Source organism: Lynx canadensis, chromosome D1, assembly GCF_007474595.2.
Source record: "Lynx canadensis isolate LIC74 chromosome D1, mLynCan4.pri.v2, whole genome shotgun sequence".
Classification (NCBI taxonomy): domain Eukaryota; kingdom Metazoa; phylum Chordata; class Mammalia; order Carnivora; family Felidae; genus Lynx; species Lynx canadensis.
This window is the reverse complement of record NC_044312.2, coordinates 97,945,316-97,963,236: the sequence shown is the minus strand read 5'-3', so window position 1 is coordinate 97,963,236 and position 17,921 is coordinate 97,945,316. Positions and strand designations below refer to the sequence as shown.

At 55.1% G+C, this 17,921-nt stretch overlaps 1 long non-coding RNA gene across 1 annotated transcript in view; it reads left to right on the top strand.

Moving 5' to 3' along the window:
• LOC115524897 overlaps positions 1–12,568 on the top strand; it is a 28,431-nt gene extending 15,863 nt beyond the window's left edge. Inside the window, exons 6-7 of the long non-coding RNA XR_003972259.1 lie at positions 11,367–11,489; positions 12,313–12,568. This is a non-coding gene — a long non-coding RNA (uncharacterized LOC115524897). The remainder of the gene's footprint in view (positions 1–11,366; positions 11,490–12,312) is intronic.
• Positions 12,569–17,921: the final 5,353 nt, after the last annotated feature.

Below are 17,921 nucleotides of genomic sequence, written 5' to 3'. Positions count from 1 at the left end.
TGTAAGGGCACCCAGAAGCCACGCCCTTTGTCACTGGAGAAGCTAAAGCACAAAACAGTGAAGTGATGAACCCAGATCCCTACAAGCAGGAGCAGCCGAGCCTGGATTACACGCACACCTACCTACACCCCTGGGTGTGTACCTGAGACTCATTCCACAGCCTCCTGCACACCCACTGGGTGCCAGGCTCTACACTAAATCCTGGCATTGTACTTGGGATTGAGACAGACCCTGGGGCGCCTGGGTGGCTTAGTCAGTTAAGCATCTGACTTGTGATTTCGGCTCAGGTCATGATCTCACAGTTCATGAGATCGAGCCCCATGTTGAGCTCTGTGCTGACAGCAGCACAGCGCAAAGCCTGCTTGGGATTCTCTCTTTCTCCCTTTGTCTCTCTGTCCCTCCCCCACTCATGCGGCTCTCTCTCTCTCTCTCTCAAAATAAATAAATAAACTTAAAAAAAAAAAAAAAAGACAGACCCTTACCCTCCTCTCTTAAACCTCACAGTCCTGGAGAGAAGACAGCCATGAATGGATAATTTGCATTAGCGAAATGCACACAAATAAAGAAATTAAGCAAAGAAAAATAAAAACCTGGGAGAGGCGTAAAGGGGACACTCAGGGTGCCGGGAAGGGGAGTCAGGGACTGCTCCAAGGAGGCGCCAACATAGAAGGTGTGTCCGGAACGAGGCGCCACTCAAACAAATAAAAACTGTACAGGGGAAAAAAGACTCCTTTCAAAACCGCAAGACAACCCTGAAAGGTACCTCGTAATAAACCGAGCAAAAGAGGTGCCTGGCTTTTATGGAGAAACTCACAAAGCATTACAGAAGGAAATACAAGAAAACTCCGGAAACTGAGGGCAGGATGGGAGATGAGAAGGAGGGGGCGAAGGCAGGCAAGAGGGGCCTCCCCGCTGCCCACGCTGGATGGGCTCTGAGCAACACCCAATGGGAACGCAAAGAACGATTCGGATTCTGGGCTCTGGGCACTTGAGTTAGAGTTTCCCTCTGGTCACAGGCGGTGCTTTCATGCCCACTTTTTGCAAGCAGAGCTAATGCACATGCAATTTTGTAACCAGCCTTTTCCCACTTAACGATACAGCACGGATACTTCCCATATCGTTAAGGGCTGTTGAATAAAAAACCATGAAGAGTGGCTCTCCGAGGCAGACAAGCATGGGGGCTTCCCGGTGTTCGGAGAGGAGGACAGTGTGCGATGGGGGGGGGGGCACGGACTCAGCGTACCATCTGATCCCCTCGACCAGGACCTCCACAGGATGCAGAACTTTTCCTTTCATTTTGCAAATGAGGGAGTGGGGCTGGGGTGTACACGTGCCAGCTGCTCAGGGTCCCCAAGGCTCTTGGCTCTGTGCTGCTCCCAGAGCTGAGGGTGGGGGCAGACCATGCCTGTCCCCCTTTGTTCCCTGACAGCACGGGCACCGTGTTGTGGGGAAGGACACTCGTCCAGTCGCGTGCTGCGTGACCACACTGCCTGGCGGCATGCTGGAGCTTGGGCCGCAGGGGAAAACAGAACCAAGATCCTCCTGCCTTGGTTTCCTAGGACTGAGGCAACACCACCACCTTGGCAGCTTAGAGCAAGAGAAAGGTGTTATCTCCCAGATCGGAGGCCAGCAGTCCAAATTCAAGGCGTGGATAGGGCTTCGCTACCTCGGGAGGCTCTGGAGGAGACTCTTGCTTGCTTCTCGCAGCTCCTGGCGATCCTTGGTTCGTGTCCGCATCATCCGCTGTCTGTCCGCATCTTCACGTGCCATCTTCCCCGTGTCTCTGTGTCTCAAGTCTCTCCCTGTCTTCTCTTATAAGGCAACAGCCATTGGATTTGGGGGGGTCTACCCTAAATCCAGGATGCTCTTATCTCCAGATCCCTGACTTAATTTTATCTGCAAAGACTAAGTCCAGGTAAGGCGAAAACACAGCCACCGCGGCTCAGGACTCGGACGTGTCTTTTTGGGGGGACGCAATTCAACCCACTCCCCTGACCCACATTCTAGTGAAGGCAAATGAAGACGTTAGACGGTGACGAGAGCAAATAACTAGGTAGCACGTTAGACGGTGACGAGTGCTGTGCCGAAGGCAGAAGAAGGGAGGGAAGAGGACAGAGCCTGCGGAGCGGGCAGGGCGGTTCTGAGCGGGACGCTCAGGGGAGGCGTCACTGGGAAGGTAACATCTGAGCACAGACGTGAAGGCGGTGACGGAAAAAGCCATGTAGGTATCAGCGCGAAAAGTGTCCCAGGGAGAAAGACCAGCAAGTTAAAGAGGCCGAAGAAGAAGCATGCCTGGAAAGAATCAAGCATGGGGAAGAGAGGGAGGAGGGGAGTCCGGGCAGGGGTGGGGCCCCCCGGTCCGCAAGGTTCCTGCAGGCTCTTGCTCTGAGCAAGATGGGAGCCATGGGAAGGTTTCAGCAGAGGTGAATACAACAGGGGCGCGTCACCTGTTGGGCGCAGACCAGCGAGGAGGAAGCTACCAGATCCAGACGGGGGATACTGGCTTGGACCGCCACGGCGCCAGTGGAAATGGAGCATTGGTGGGAATTCTGGGTGCGCTTCGAAGGCAGGGTCAGCAAGATTTCTGATGGGTGTGAAATGTGAGCAAAAGGGAGGAACCCCGTACAACAGCTGGGTGTTTTGGCCTGAGGAACCCAAAGCGCAGACTTGCTTCTGACCACGTTGATGGAGGCTGCATGGCGGACAGAATTATGGGAAAGCTTAGGAATCACATTTTGGACAAGTTGGGCATCAGACGTCAATTAAGAAGCAATGCTGACTCGGGGCAGGGGGTGCCTGGCTGGCTCAGTCGGTAGAGCCTGCAACTCTTGGTCTCGGAGTTGTGAGTTCGAGCCCCAGGCCGGGTATAGAGATTACCTAAAAATAAAATCTTAAGAAGAAGGAGGAGGAGGAGGAGGAGGGGGAGGGGGAGGAGGAGGAGAAGGGTGGCGAGGAGGAGGAAGAGGAGGAGGAAATGCTGGCTGGGCAGTTGGATATTTGAGTCTGGGGTTTGGAGCAAGGTCTGAGCTGGAGATACAAAGGTGGGGGTTGTGAGCCTAGAGACACTGTTTAAAATCCAAAGGGCAGACGAGGTCCTGATGGGAGTGATTGCAGAGAAGAGGCCCCGAGAATGACTTTACCAAGGATACGCCAACATTACAAGATCGAAGAGGGAACCCACAGAGGAGAGGGACAGGAGTGACCGGTGAGGTGGCAAGAAAGCCAGCAGAAAGTGGCGCCTGCAGAAACCAAAGAGTGATTTAAAAGGGAGGCCGTGGCCAGTTACGGGCCATGCCGCAGCTGGGTCAGGTGGGATGCATGCAGAGGGACCCGTGGGGTCTTGGAGGTGTCGGCGTCTTAGGCGAGGGAGGTTCAGTGGAGGGACGGGATGGAAGTGGCTGGCTTGTGATTAAACAAAGTGGGGGCAGGGAACCTGGGGACACCCGCAGAGACAACTTTTCCGGGTGTTTGGCGGTAAAGAGGAACGAATGAATGAGTTTGAGCTCCCCGGTGCTGGGGGACCTTTTCTTCTGGTCCCTATGCTACGTGTCTATCCCCTGGTGTGGAGCCTGGCACTTAGTACCCATTCTTTAATGTTTATTTATTGGTTTGTTTTTGAGAGAGAGAGAGAGAGAGAGTGCATGGGGAGGGGCAGAGAGAGGGAGAGAGAGAGAATCCCAAGCAGGCTCCGTGCTGTCAGTACAGAGCCCGACACGGGGGCTCGATATCACGAACCGTGAGATCATGACCTGAGCCGAAGTCGGACTCTGAACCCACCGAGCCACCCAGGCGCCCCCCAGAAGTGGGGTTTTTTTTTTTTTACCGGGCTACAGACACGGTTGTGCGGAGGTCCGATAGATGGTACAGTCCACCACCCCCTCCCCCCACCGGAAGGTTTGGGAAGGCTGGGGAAGGACGGGAGGGGGTGCTTGCGCTGGGGGTTTGGATCCACTGAAGGCCTCGGAGGAGGAGGGATGTGGTCGGAGCAGGGGAGGGAGGAGAAGGGGCATCAGGGAGACCAGGCGGGAGGCTGCTGCTGGGCCGGCTACTGTAATAGCCCGTGCAGGGGTGGGGGGTACGGGGGGGGGGGGGGGAAACAGGCAGGAGCCGAGCTGCAGACCCGCCTGCGGGCACGCAGGGCAGGCCCCGGTGCCCAGCTGCTGACTGCTGGAGGGCCAAGCCCTTTTCACGAGGCAGTTAGAAGCGCTCTTGGGCAATCTCATCTCTAAAAGACTGAATTTCATTATAATTTAAGTCTTTCTTGGGCTTCATCAAAGGCTCTGAGTGTCTTGAAACAGAGAAGCATCTCTTTCCTCAGGTGAGGGGAAACCACGCCAGAGCTTTCTCTTCTAATATAAACTAGACAAGGAGATGCGGCTGAACTGGGCAGAGCCTGCCGGAGAACGCTAATAGACTGGCCGAGAAGAGAATTATAGAAAGAGACAGCTCCAGAGGGTGGTGGGGCAGAGCAGAAAGAGGGTCCGGGCTGCCCGCCCCAGGTGGGCTCCCCGGGGACCCGGGATCAGCGTCTGCAGCCAAAGGGCCGCAGGGCCTGGAGGGGCTCCGCTTCTCATCTGGCGAGAAGCTTCTCCGCCCGGAGACCAAGGAGACAAAGACCCCTCGCCCCCCGCATCCTTCCTGGTGCATTTCCAGTGATCCCATTAATTGTGGAGGTTCCGGGGCTGGAATGGAATTCATGGCGTTTCCTGCATAGGAGCACGCAGTGGGGGTGGATGGAAGTGACCTAAAAACATTTAGCCAGAAAAAAAAAAAAAAAAATAATAATAATAATAAAACCCACGCAGGTTTGACGCTCCCACCAGAGGCCGGGAAGGGGTTGGGGGCTATTGTGCACGCATGCATGGTTTAAAATATCACAGGCGGTTAGATGTCTCACGGCCGCCTTGGCTTATAAGGAGGTGCTTTGCTTTTGTAAAATCAGATTATTTTCTTTCTGCCTTTAATAAAAACCAGCGCTGGTCTCTGACTCACAGGCTCCAAACAGCCTTCGCTGGTTACAGAGGCTGGGATTTCAGCAGGGGCACGGGCTGGAACTGTTCTCAAATAGGAAATCGAAGACCCAGAGACAAAGGAGGGGAGCGGGAAGGGGGGAAGGGGGGAAGGGGGGAAGGGAGAGGCAGAGCAGGAAATAAATGCAGAGTTAATGCTCAGCGAGGGCCTCAGCGGAGGCTCCCTGGGCGCCTCTGCAAGGCCGCTCAGACCCAGGAGTGCGGGAGGCGGGGGTGCTGGGCTTCCCACCGGCAGCCCATTTGTCCCTTGCCAGCAGGCCCTCTGCACCCCGGGGGGCTCCTCATCCCATCTCCTGTCAGAGGCTCTTGAGTCTTAAGCAGATGCCCTGTCACGCAGAGCGAGAGGCTGTCACCTCCACGGGAGGGCGTGATCACTCAGAGTTGATATGGTGGCTTTGAGGCTGAGGCTGGGGCTGGGGCCGGGGAGGCAGGGTTGAGCAGGGGCGAGAACCCCAGGGGAGGCGAGAGGGGGGGTTCCAAGAGAAGGTGTTCCCTGTTCTGTCTTGCCTGTCCGTCTCTCCCTCTCTGCTCCGGCTTTGGCTTTGTCTTCCTCTACCTTCCTTTGAGTCTGGCTCATTGTATCTCATTGTCTCGCTCATTCTTTGTCTCCTTCCCTCTTTCTCTGTCTGAATCTCTTTTATTCTCTTAAGAAAGATGGCCGAACTTGTTAAGCCAGAGATCAAACACCCTAACGGGCTGAATGTGTAAGAAGGGAACACGACTTGAACATCTGGTACGCGCGTGCTCTCTCTCGCTCTCGCTCTCGCTCTCTCTCTCTGCGACACAGTGGGTTCCCCGTGGAGAGAAAGGGCAGGGAGGGCGTAGGGTGTGGGTGAGAAAATCAATGAAATCCTGTCCGTCCTGGGCCTGGTAACAGTGGCTAGAGCTGCGGGAAGGGCGAGACTATTCCCTGAGGGCCGGACAGTCTGCTACCAGGGCTGGACCACCAGTGAGGCCACCGTCCCCGCAGGAGGAAGCAGGTCTGATGTCCCGGTGAGGTCTGGAGGCTCTGAAGTGGCTTTGCACGGAGAGGAAACATGTATGGGGGTGAAGAACAAGCATTTCGCTTCAACCTGTACCAGCCCCGCGAGGGGTATGATTCTCCGCTTAAAGATGAATGAGGTTCAGACAGGCCACGGAACGGGTCCGGCACACCCCGCCGGCAGAAGCGGGGCCGATTCGTCTGGGAGTATTTATTGTCGCAGGTGGAAGCTTGGACCTTGGTAGGTTCGGGGTAAAGGCGACCAGGTGAGGACACAGCTAGTCTGAGCCTAAAGGTGGGGAAGACGGAGGGATGGGGGGGGGGGAGGAGGCGGCTGATGGCACGGGAGAGCGGTGGCCTGCCGGAGACCCGCCCACCCGAGTGTGCCCTGTAGGGGCAGGTCAGCAACGGGGGCTCCTTGTGCCCATGTCCCTTCTGAGAAACGGGAACATTCCGTTGCCCTGGGGAGCAATGAGAGGGGGGAGGGAAAGACGGGGGGGGTGACAGGGAGGAGACCCGGCTTCTCCACACTCCCCCCCACTCTCCCCTCCCTGGAGTGCTGACCTGTGGACCGCTCCCTGCAAGGGCATCGGACCAGGAAGGGCAGGAGGGGGCGCTCACGGGGCCTGCCCTACGCCTGCCTTGCTGCGCCCACAGATGTGAGCTCCCCTCCCCCTCCCGGGCCCCCCCCCCCCTCATTTTGCAGAGAAGGCGACTGAGGCACAGAGATGTTGTACGCTTGGCTCATGCTCATACAGCTAGTAAGTGGCCGGGTCAGGGCCCTCTATTTTCCATGACCCCGGGCGCTGTCTCTGTGTCTGTCTGTCTCTCCCCTCTCTCTCCCTCTCTCTCTCCAAGCATGGAGGCGAGGGCAGGGTGGTCAGGGGGAGGGGACACGTCACCCAGTCCACTCAGCTCCAAGGTTGGTTGGGAGCCGTGCCTGCCACCAGGAGAGGAGGACACAAATGACAGAGGGGGACCACACAGCAGCCACGTCGCCTCCCTTCCGCACCCCACACCACCTGGTGAAGGGTCATGCCTAATAGCAGCAGGCCTCTCTCGGCCCCACCTCTGCCCGCTGGAGAAGAAGACTGTGACAGGTGTCTTCTCCAGGGAGCGGGGCTGAGTGTGGGAGGGGGTCTTGGTGGGCAGGGACTCGGGCAGTGGGTGCCACGGCCCCTGACTTAGAGCTGCACACCTCTACGCCTGGGCTAGGACATACGTGCGTCCCCAACCCATTGGCTGCGGGCGGAAAGGCTTCCGTGGGGCCACCGGGCTCTGAGAGAAAGAACGCGACCCTTCCCTGCCAGGCAGGTGCAGCGTGCCAGGGGAGGGGCTGGAGCCAGGCAGGTCAGCAGGGCGGGCTGCTGACACCAACGTGTGAGTGGACACAGGACCGAGATATTTGTGTCACATCACAGCACCCGCCGCGTGGCTCTCTGCTCAGAGCCCCTCGGGTAGAATATGTGGCTGCTGTGCACGTCTGACATCCACTTCCAACGTGAGCCCCAACTCTGACGTGCTCGTTAGAACAAAACTCAGGTACGTGCTGCTGACATTCGGCACCGTTTGCTGAACCCAGGACTGATACGCGGCTTTCACCTATGTTAGCGTTTCTGAGCCAATGTTTTAACTGTTTTAAATGTGTATTTATTTGTGAGCGGCAGGGGAGGGGCAGAGAGAGAGGGAGACACAGAATCGGAAGCGGGCTCCAGGCTCCGGGCCGTCAGCACAGAGCCCGACGCGGGGCTCGAACCCACAGACCGCGAGATCATGACCTGAGCCGAAGTCGGACACTCTTACATAGTATATAATTATACTATGTTTATGTTTTTAAAAACATTTTTAATGTTTATTTATTTTTGAGAGAGAGAGAGAGAGAGTCAGAGCATGAGCAGGGGAGGGACAGAGAGAGGGGGAGACACAGAATCCGAAGCAGGCTCCAGGCTCTGAGCTGTCGGCACAGAGCCGGACGTGAAGCTTGAACTCACGAACCGCAAAATCATGACCTGAGCCAATGTTGGACGTCTAACCAGCTGAGCCACCCAGGTGCCCCAAAGCAGGTTTTTTTTTTTTTTTTAAATCAGGAGATTCACATACAAATCAGAAGGTCTGGCTTTCCCGGGTGCCTATTCTCTGTTGGTTTCACAGGCTGGCACTGAGCAGGGCGCCCCCTCCAGGCAGGGCTGGGCTCTCCCAGAGGAGCTCGAACTCTGCCCTGCCTACTTCTGTCATTCCCACTGCCCACCTGGCCACGCGAGCCCCAGGGCTTGGGACCTGGTTCTGGCACATGCCCGTGGCCCCCAGAATATGTTCCTTTGGGTCCTGGCCCAAATCTATGCAATTTCTGGACTCAGGAAAGGATGGATACAACCTGCTATAAGTGAGGCAGTCTTACCCTGGGTCCTTCCGTTGCTGCCAATCTGCAGATGACAGATGACACGTTTCTCCAAGGATGCCCAGACTGGACACGTAGAGCCTGTCATGACGGCACTGGAGTCCCCGTCACCTGCTCCTGAGCTGCCAGGGAAGCCTCTCGGTCTGTCCGCCATGCCCAGAGTCAGGCCAGGCGACCCCGGGGGCCCCAGAGCCTCCCTGGCGTCCCTCCCTGGTGGTTGCCATGGGAACCAGAGCTGGGGCTGGGCAGGGTCTTTGCTCTTCACACCTTGCGTCTCCTTTCTCAGTTCTTGCTCAAGGAATGTTTGCAGAGCACCTGTAACGTGCCAGGCCCCATATGAGATACGAAAGGACGCTAAGCGTCAGTCCCTTGCCTTAAAAAACTCATAGTTCAGGGAGGAGTCAAAGTCAGACCACAGGTGACCCTACATCCTGGCTGGCTTTACAATTCAAGGTCAGGGAGAGGCCCAGGCTAACGCTACAGGTTGAGGAAAGCAAGTGGAGTGAAATCAGGAAGGTTTGTGGGAAATACGGCTTTTGAGTTGGACCTTGAAATGTTTCCCTGGGGGGAGGGGGGTCAGAGAGGGTGTTCTGGGCAGGGGTGTGGTGGGCGAAGGGAGCAGGAGCAAAGGTGTGGAGGCGGGCAAGTACAGGGCAGGGAAGGGAGCCCATCCAGCCGCAGGAGCAGACTCAAAGGAGCTGATGTGCAGGACATTCCTTCGGCCACGATCAAAGAAATCTGGGGAAGACCGGGCTGATTTCCAAGAACGCATAGAGAACACAGAATTTTCCAAGTTGATTTGTTCGCAGGCCCTTGCTCCACCCGCCCCCTTTTTATTTGCAGCCGGCGGAGCACCCGTGGGGCTGGGGAGGGGGGTGACAGAGGAGGAGATGGGAACAGCCTGGAACGGAGGCAAAGCCAGGTCATGCAGAGTCTCCGGTGCCCAGCAGCGGCTTTACTGCGAGGGTACTGGGCACGTGAGAGGGTTCTAGGCAGAAGGTGACGTTACCTGGTTTGCTAACATTTCAGAAAGATGGGGGGCTGCTTGAAGAGGCTGGAGTGGGAGGGGCAAGGGGAGGGGTGGGAGGGAGAGGATGAGGAGGAAATCTTCAGCCCTTGCATCCACAAGAGGAGACGGGAAGGACAAGGCAGGTGGTTGCGGACGTGGAGAGGAGCCGGAGGGGAGATTTGCTGGCCATCTCAGGGCCTGCTGGCTTTTCTCAGGGGGAGAGGAGCCAAGGTTTCCCTTCCCAGCAATGTGGAGCATCCCAAGGGTCGCCCATGTAGGAGGGCCACCCCCCCACCCCCCCACCAAGGGCACACATAGCATCTGTTCTCTGCAGGGGAGGGAGGCCAACAAGAGAACTCCCTAGCTGCGTGTACTTGACCTCCCATATCTCCATCTCTTCAGCTGAAATGGGGAGAGAGACAGACCAGGGGCGCCACCAGGTTCAAGAAGCCGGGTAGCACCTTGTAGCTCTTCAGGGAAAGTTACTTCCGTGATCCTTAGGCTAGCAGCTTCTTAGGAGCCAAGGTTCTGGAGGTGAGCTGCAATCAAACCTTAGCTTTGCTCTGTGCTGATTACGCAGCCTTGGTCAGGTGACCACTCGAACTCCCCGCACCTTTGTCTGAAAACGGGGCTAATGACAGTGCTCCATTCAGGCGTGGAAATGAGTAAATGAGAGACGACGCTATACAAGGTGCTACAGAGCGCCAGACGCGGTAAGTGCTCAATAAATATTAGCTATTGCTAATTTTAATATTAATGAGGTTTTATACTATTGGCGATCAAAGTCCATTTGGACTTATATTACAGAGCTTTCGAACGCAAGTTTATCACTTTGGGGTGCGTACAGTGACCCCTATTTGGCTACTACAATATTAGCAAGAAAGTCTTTGGGGGACTGGTCTTAGCCCATTCGGGCTGTTGTGACAGTATCCCGTAGCCTGAATGGCTTATAAATAACAGAAATATATTTCTCTCAGTTCTGGAGGTCCAAGCTCGAGGCGCCAGCAGATCCAGTGTCTGGTGAGGGCCTGCCTGCCTCTGGTTCATGGACCGGTGCTTTCTAGCTTCAGCCACCAGTGGGGGAAGGGCCAGGGATCTTTCCTGCCTCCTTTATAACAAGGGCACTAATCTCATTCACAAGGGCTCCCCCTAACGACCGAATCATCTCCCAAAGGCCCCACCTCCTAATCCCACCATCGCGGGCCTTAAGATGCAGTTTATAAATTTGGTCGGGGGGACACAAACATTCCAGTCCATAGCTGGGGCCCATGTTAATCACCGGATAATAATGATTTGTAATTAATGGCCTGTATTTCAGAATTTGCTTCTAAGTGTTTAAAAGTGTTTCTCCTGTCACATAGTCCCAACGAACCATTAGACTATGGACCCTGATGCTTAACTTGCCGAGCACGTCTCTTTACTGAGTAGCAAGGCCAAGGTCTAGGTCTGGCTCAGAGCCATCGCCAGCCAAGAATGAAAGATAGCAGAGGGGCTGAGGCCGGGTCGGACCACTGAGAGCACCGTGCAGAGAAATGGGCAGACACAGCCAGGGGAACCCCAAGGTCCTCTCCCCGGCAGGAGGCAGGGGCAAAGCTCATGGCTCTATGCCCTGAGTGACGAGAGCACAGGGACCTGGCGTCACCCACCAGCCAAGCCTCCAGCCACCTGCTCCTGGTGACCTGGGGTCTGCTATGGCAGGTTCCTCGGCTAATCGTCCACCAGACACATTGTCGTCTTCCTCCCGAGTAGTGGGATTGTAGGTGGGCACCCAGCCGCCCAGCTAGACTACACTTCCTGGCCTTTTTTGCAGTTGGCCGAGTTCTTGCCTTGCACTTTATGTCGCAAAAGTGGTGCGTGCTCCATCTGAGACGGAGCCTCTAAGACAGCAGGCACGTTTCCTCCTCGATCTCCTCGATCTCTTGTCACCTCCCTTCCGTCTACAAACAGGACATGGCTGAGACCCAGCTTCACCCCGTAGATGTTTACAACACCCGAGGGAATGGTGGAGAAACGAGATGGGAAGAACCTGAGTCACCAAACGACTGAGTGACAGGATCCACTCACCCAAATGTAAGGTCTTTGTTCTTTACGTTACCGGATTTGGGCGGTGAGGTGGGGGCGGGGGGGCGGGGAATGAAAGTCTCTTTGTTACGGCAACGTGGGTTCCCCTCACAAATACAAGGAGCTTCCAATAAATACGACCGAGGAGAGTAAGCAGGTGCAAGGCGAGTCGCTTTGGAATCTGGGACCATTGGTCTCCCCTTTTGTAAAACAGAGGTAACACCGTGGGTTACCAGTTTACATCCGGGATTTTTCGTTACACGCCCACCGTATTGTCCAGCACAAGAGAAGGGCTAAGGATGCAAAGAAATAAAAAACAACAAAAATATTCAAACTCCTTGACCCACCACGGCAGGACTTCAGGGAAATTTCCTAGCTTGCCTTGTCCCCTCTCACCACATACCTGTGTCCCTGCTGGGAGACACCCTCTCCCCGGACGGGCTGTGAGCGTTAATGTCTCTGCACCTTTGCTCAGGCTATACCCTCTGCCTGAAAGCCCTTTCCCTTCTCCCTCACCCGTGGAATGGTCCTCATCCCTCCAGGCTTCCTCTGTGGCAGAGTTAGCCTTTCCTCATCGGGTCATATTACCAGGAAGGTGCACACCCCTCTGGTTTAGGAAACTTGGGGGGTCCAATGTTGAGTGCAGGGCTGGCAAAGACAGAGGGCTCAGAACCGTGCATTCATTTGACAAACACTGCTGAGGTCCCACACTAAGGACAAGAGACAAAGTTGTGAACAAGACACACATCCCTGCCCGCAGACAGATCACATGATAGCGGGGGGACCAGACCCTAACCAAACGCACACGCCGCAAATGTATCATTACGTACAGGGACGGATGAGGTGAGGAAATGAACAGGGTGCCGTGCCGGCCACCTTGCATGGACGACTGCTTGTCGGTGGGACCTCAGAGCAGGCCTCTCTGGGGAAGAGTGCCCTGGAAGCTGAGATTTCAAGGGAGTCGGGAAGGTGAAGGAAAGTACTGACGTGGGTATGGTGTCGTAGGCAGAAGGCACAGTACGTGCCTATAATCGGAGACCGGAAAGAGCTCGGAGTGTGGTTGTGGGATAACGCATGGGAGACGACGGCAGGAGGTGAGGGGGGCTGGGGGTTTATCTCCTGGGCATCCGCCCACGGAAGGGGGGGAGAGTGACCTGATGCGGTTTCCATCAGCGGGAGGGAGAGGTACTGCAATGGTCCAAGCCCAACACAGTGAAGCCTGGGTCTCGGGAGGTGGCGGTGGGGAGGGAAAGAGGGGTGTCTGAGAGGTGAGGGTAGAACATGGAGGTTCAGTGTGGACTCCTGGAGGTTGCTGGGAGAGGGAAAGGAAGGGTACAGAGGAGGGCCCGTGTCTCCAGGGAGCGTGTCTGGAAATCGGCTGGAGCTGTAACAGGCGGCGTGTAAGGAAGGCTCGACGAAGGGAACGGCGCCATTTGCCCCTTAAACAGGTGTCAGCGGTGAGCTGAGGGGGGAACAGAATTTGTTCAAGACACACAGCTCTGAAGAATGGAAACAGCCTGCCATCCATCATAACCAGGGAGACCGGTTAAATAAGGGCAGGGCTCTTTAAACAGACCACCGTGCAGCCATATAAAAGAACAAAGAAACTCAGCTTGAGTGAATGAAGAACTGTCTCCAAGATACATCACGAAAAAGCAAGGTGCAGACCGTGGACATTGTATGTGACCATTTGTATTAAAATGGGTGAAATATAGGAGTATAAATACATATTTTTTTTTTCTCGAATACAAATAAACTCTCTCGGAAGCACACAAGAGCCGGGAGAACACGGGCTGCCTCCAGGAAGGAGGGCAGGAGGGAGACTTTTCTCCCTCTATCCTTTTGTGGTTTTGGGGTTTCAATCATGAGAATGAATTAGCTATGAAACAATTCATAATTATCATTGAATAAAGAATACATTCCGGCTTAAAGATTAACCAGCGGTAACACAAAATGTTACGTCTGGAGAGCCGCTATCAAGGAGGCTTTGGTCCAGTCTGATGGGTCCCCTCCCCCCACCCCTCCCCCTCGCGCCCCCACCCCTGCCCCAGCAGGGCCCTGGGGGCCCTCTGGCTCTCTGCCTTCCTGTCCTGCAAACCCAGATGTAAAGCAGCACCATGATGGCAGTTGTGGGTTTCTACAGTTTTGATCGCTGCTATTAAAATTGATTTTTTTTCCTTGAAATCACCTAATACACAGAAAATTTATGGTCAGTTCCACGGCGGCAGATAGCCTAAATCAACCCACTCCGAGGTCAGAATCCCAAGCTAAAAAGTTTCCACTGAAAACAGCTCACACGTCACCTGGCGGGGGACAGTGGCCCTTGTGCCCGTGGAGGCCCAGAGCCTGGTGAATCAGCCACTGCTGGGGAGCGACAGCCAGCAGGAGCCTCCAGAATTCTGTGCATGGTGGCCCCTGTCGGACCAGCCACGGGCCTTGCTGCCCAGTCCAGCCAAGGTGAGGCACAAGACAGGAGAGAGAAACGCAAGCCATGATTTGCAGGACCTGGTGCTAAAGGCTTAAAAGTTATTGGGCATTTCAGGAGGGCAATAGCGGAGAATAGCCAAGCGGGAGGCCCTTCTGAGCACGAGGCCTGTGAGACACACGGATCTCACGCCCCCGAAGCGGGTCCTGCAACCACTCTCCCGGGAGGCAACCCAGACCAGGCTTGGCGAGATTACAAGAGACACCTAGAGTCACAGGGCAAGCTAGCGGAAGGACCCAGGGAAAGCCTAGGCTTTCTGCACAAGCCTGACTCCGACGAGAGTGACAGCCAAGGCAGAATGCCCGCCCTGCACAGGGCTCCGTCCTGAGATAAGGACGTCCTAAGATAAGGACGTAAACACAGAGAAGTTCAGTAACTTTCCCCAGGACACACAGCCAGTGAAGGGCAGAACTAGGGTTCAAGCCCAGGCGGCCTGACCCCTAAGGCCCACTCTTCATTCCCACACTGTTCTGGGGAGGCGGCGAAGGCTTCTGTAGAAGATGCAACTCAAGAGGGAGGCTCAGGGGGCTGCAATCAACGCGGCCAACCTCAGTGGGCCGGTCAGACTTCAGAGCAAACTGGGAAAGGCCAGAAAGGGCTTTGCTACGACCAGTTTCTAGATCTGTCCAGGACGACACAGCAAGTTCCACGTCATGCCGCAGGCCTGTAGCTCAGGTCCTATACGCTCCGACTGGTCGTGGGAACACGGCCATCCACGTCTTCACTGATGGCCTGGGGTTGATGGGATAGCCACTCAGAGAGAGAAGGAAAACGGTAACGGAAAATGCCAAGAGAACTTGGAATGTTTCTGCCCCGCCCAGTTTTTCCCCAGTGAGGATGGGCAGGGACTAACCCCAGGAGAAAAATCCACCCCCCGCTCCCCCAAAAGAACCTCCCACAGCCCACAGCCCCACAGAATGGACACAGGGCCCGCCCAGCCACAGCTGTCTGTGTGTCCTAGACAGGACAGTAGGGCTCTGAAGAAGGGTGGGGAGGAGGGGTCGGCAGTTCAGGGCAGGAAACGGGTATTTTGTGACTGTGGCGAACCGGAGAGCGGGGGCTTTCGCAGAAGGTACGGTGAAAGCCAGGGATGCGAGAACTAGACTTTGCACCCCAGCTCCTTCTCATCCCTGTTCTGTGGGAGTCCCGTGCCAAATGTTCCACGACACCGTTCAGCGGATTCTCACACAAACCTTGAGCCGTAAGTGTGTTATTATTCCCATTTGATTGGCGGGCAAGTCGAGGCTCCGGAACAGTAATTTGTCCGGGAACACCCAGACAACGGGGCCAGGGCTGGGACCCAGACAGGTCGAACTCCCAACGCCTGAGTGGGGAACCCCTACGGTATTCCGTGATGCTAGGTCACCTGACGGTTTCCATCTCTGCATCTGAAAATGAGGACTGGGTTGCTACACCACGCGGAATTGTGTCGATGCGACGATAAGGCTGCACATAAAGCTCCCAGCACAGCAGCTGGTACAGAGTAAGTGTGCAAGAAATGAGCCGCGCTCAAGAGCCCCTTGGCTGCAGGCCTGTCGAACCTCCCAGATTGGGTGTAAAGCCAGCTGGAGCAGGTTGTATAACTTCATTCTATCTCAGACACCCAGAGTCTGGGCCTTCGAGGCTCAGCACGCTAATGGATATAAATGCGATATGAATCGAGGTGTCCCCAGATAAACAGGAAACCAGGCATCTGTGCCATAGCCCTCTCTTCTCCTTCTTCTGGGGATCAAGGCGATGGGCTCGGTCTGATTGGTCACCACCAGTCCTCCCAAACAGACGATGGCACCTGATTCTGGGGCCCTTCTTCCCTCTCCGCGCTCCTTAAGGAGCCAGGTCCTTATGGAAAGGCCTTGATCAAACCAGCTCCGTAGATGAGGTGAAATTTCCTCTTGCTCAGGACTCAGGACGGAGATCAGTTCTAAGTCGTGGTCCTACCGGACGCATCCACGTGACAGCAGAAATGACAGCCACAGGAGTAGATGGAGTAGTGTCGGGTGATGGGTGCAGAGGGACAGCGAGCTGACCACATGAGAAGGCCCACAAATGACATACGCAACTGGAAAAGGCCAGTGGAAGGGAATCTCCAAGCCGCCCGAGGGTGGTAAGTGGCAGTGGACCCTCGGCGTCTGGGAAGCCGTAGGGACTCGGGTGACGGACAGCACCGGCCCTGTGTCCACTCGCGGCCCCCACCACGCAGGAGCCACAGGCCCGGCTAGTCTGGTATTTCAAAAGAAGCTAGAATCTTGACTTTTAAGGTGACACTTTTTTTTCTTTTCTTTTTTTTTTTTTTTTAACGTTTATTTATTTTTGAGACAGAGACAGAGCATGAATGGGGGAGGGTCAGAGAGAGGGAGACACAGAATCCGAAACAGGCTCCAGGCTCTGAGCTGTCAGCACAGAGCCTGACGCGGGGCTCGAACCCATGGACCGTGAGATCATGACCTGAGCCGAAGTCGGACACTTAACCAACCAAGCCACCCAGGCGCCCCAAGAATGTCCTGGTTTTAAATAGCTGTATCATCTCAATAGTAGTCTGGGTTATGGTCCTATGAAGCTTTTGTTTGTTTATTTATTTTTGACAGAGAGAGAGAGAGAGAGAGAGCGAGCGAGCATGAGCGGGGGAGGGGCAGAGAGAGAGGGAGACACAGAATCGGAAGCAGGCTCCAGGCTCTGAGCCATCAGCCCAGAGCCCGACGCGGGGCTCGAACTCACGGACCGCGAGATCATGACCTGAGCTGAAGTCGGACGCTTAACCCACTGAGCCACCCAGGCGCCCCCATGACACTTTTTTTTAACGTTTATTTATTTTTGAGAGAGAGGGACAGAACGTGAGTAGGGGAGGGGCAGAGAGAGAGGGAGACACAGAATCCGAAGCAGGCTCCAGGCTCTGAGCTGTCAGCACAGAGCCCGATGCGGGGCTCGAACCCACGAACCGCGAGATCGTGACCTGAGCCGAAGTGGGACACCCAACCGACTGAGCCTCCCAGGTGCCCGTAACGCAACATTTTTGATTTCCAGTTCAATTCACTGTAATGCCACTGGGCTTAACAAAAGTATGAGGTTTTCTAGCTCACATGCCTCCTGTTTACGGAACCTTAATGTAAGTGGTTATCAATCTTTTCTGGGGTCATAGACCCTTTGGAAACACGGTAACGCAAATCAAAAGAAAAACCATGGTGTGAGAAGGTATTTGCAATTCATATAACGGCAAAGGATTGACGTCTAGAATGTAAAAGCGAAACAAACAAAAAACCTTATACGGATCAATCAATAACAAAACCTACAACTCAGTAGAAAAGTGGGTGATAGATCGGAGCTGTCCTCTACAGGGAGGAAACCCAGTGGCCAAGGAATGTATAAAAAGTGCTCAGTCTTATGAAACGCTAAAGAAATGCAAATTAAATAACATTACCAACCCCTCCCCCACCCCAAACACTCGCCAGATTGATAAAACCAAAAATGCCTGACAACATCAGCACCTGCGGGGTGCAGGGAGACTGGAACTCTCCTTCACGGCTGATGGGCATGTAAATTGGTGGGAACACTCTTTTTTTTTTTTTTTTCAACATTTATTTATTTTTGGGACAGAGAGAGACAGAGCATGAACGGGGGAGGGGCAGAGAGAGAGGGAGACACAGAATCGGAAACAGGCTCCAGGCTCTGAGCCATCAGCCCAGAGCCCGATGCAGGGCTCGAACTCACGGACCGTGAGATCTTGACCTGGCTGAAGTCGGACGCTCAACCGACTGCGCCACCCAGGCGCCCCGGTGGGAACACTCTTGAGATGGTTTGGCTAAAGCTGATATGCACATACCCGTGACCCAGCCGTCCGACCCAACCCAACCCCGTTGGTTGTTTTCCCCAGAGAGACCCTTACACACGTATAAGAGAATGTCTACAGAACGCCGTCCGTGAGTCTCAGATCCTGGAAACACCCCGAATGTCCAGGGCCT